The following is a 2046-nucleotide window of genomic DNA, read 5'->3' on the forward strand; positions in this document are numbered from 1 at the left end:
ACACTCCTGTGTGTGATCCTCCCTCCAGTGTACACTCCTGTGTGTGATCCAGTGTACACTCCTGTGTGTGATCCTCCAGTGTACACTCCTCCAGTGTACACTCCTGTGTGATCCTCCAGTGTACACTCCTGTGTGTGATCCTCCAGTGTCCTGTGTGTGATCCTCCAGTGTACTGGGACCTGTGTGTGATCTTCAGTGTACACTCCCTCCAGTACACTCCTGTGTGTGATCCTCAGTGTACTCCTGTGTGTGATCCTCCAGTGTACACTCCTGTGTGTGATCCTCCAGCACTCCTGTGTGATCCCAGTGCACCCAGTGTGTGATCCTCCAGTGTACACTCCAGTGTGTGATCCTCCAGTGTACACTCCTGTGTACACTCCTGTCAGTGTACACTCCCGATGTGTGATCCTCAGTGTACACTCCTGTGTGTGATCCTCCAGTGCATACCCAGTGTGTGATCCTCCAGTGTATCCTCCAGTGTCACTCCTGTGTGATCCTCCAGTGTACACTCCCTCCACCCTGTGTGTGATCCTCCAGTGTCACACTCCTGTGTGTGATCTCCAGTGTACACCAGTGTGTGATCCTCCAGTGTACAATTCTGTGTGTGATCCTCCAGTGTACACTCCTGTGTGTGATCCTCCTGTACACTCCCGTGTGTGATCCTCCCAGTGTACACTCCTGTGTGTGATCCTCCAGTGTACACTCCTGTGGGGACCCCAGTGTACAATTCCCTGTGTGTGGATCCTCCAGTGTACACCCTGCAGTGTGTGATCCTCCAGTGTACACTCCTGGGGTGGATCCTCTGAGTGTACACCCCCTGTGTGATCCTCCAGTGTACACTCCTGTGTGTGTGATCCTCCAGTGTGATCCTCCACACTCCTGTGTGTGTGATCCTCCAGTGTACACTCCTGTGTGTGATCCTCCAGTGTACTCCCTGTGTGTGTGATCCTCCAGTGTACACTCCTGTGTGTGATCCTCTAGTGTACACCCATGTGTGTGATCCTCCAGTGTACACTCCTGTGTGTGATCCTCAGTGTACACTCCTATGTGTGTGTGTGATCCTCCAGTGTACACTCCTCTGTGTGATCCTCCAGTGTGCCCTATGTGTGTGTGATCCTGCGTGTACTGTCTGTGTGATCCCTGTGATCCTCCAGTGCCTCCAGTGTACACTTGTGTGTGATCCTCCAGTGTACACTCATGTGTGTGACCTGCACTGTGTGTGATCCTCCAGTGTACACTCCTGTGTGTGTGATCCTCCAGTGTACACTGTGTGTGTGATCCTCAGTGTACACTCCTCTGTGTGATCCTCCAGTGTACACTCCTGTGTGATCCTCCAGTGTACTTACCTCCTGTGTGTGAAGTCCAGTGTACACTGTGTGTGATCCTCTGTGATGATCCTCCAGTGTACACTCCTGTGTGTGTGATCCTCCAGTGTACCACTCCTGTGTGTGATCCTCCAGTGTACACCTCTCCTGTGTGTGATCCTCCAGTGTGTGTGACCTCTAGTACACTCTCCAGTGCACTATGTGTGTGTGATCCTCAGTGTACACTCCTCTGTGTGATCCTCCAGTGTACACTCCTGTGTGTGATCCTCCTCCAGTGTACTCTTGTGTGATCCTCCAGTGTACACTCATGTGTGTGATCCTCCAGTGTACACTCCTGTGTGTGATCCTCCAATGTACACTCCTCTGTGGATCCTCCAGTGTACACTGCTGTGTGTGATCCTCAGTGTACACTCCTGTGTGTGATCCTCCAGTGTACACTCCTCTGTGTGATCCTCCAATGTACACTCCTGTGTGTGATCCTCCAGTGTACACTCCTGTGTGTGATCCTCCAATGTACACTCCTCTGTGATCCTCCAGTGTACACTGCTGTGCTGTGATCCTCCAGTACACTCCTGTGTGTGATCCTCCAGTGTACCTCCTCTGTGTGATCCTCCAATGTACACTCCTGTGTGTGATCCTCCAGTGTGTGTGTGATCCTCCTGTGTGTGTGATCCTCAGTGTACACTCCTGTGTGTGATCCTCCAGTGTACCTCCTGTGTGA

This window comes from Homarus americanus, unplaced genomic scaffold (assembly GCF_018991925.1).
Source record: "Homarus americanus isolate GMGI-L3 unplaced genomic scaffold, GMGI_Hamer_2.0 scaffold32133, whole genome shotgun sequence".
Lineage (NCBI taxonomy): Eukaryota > Metazoa > Arthropoda > Malacostraca > Decapoda > Nephropidae > Homarus > Homarus americanus.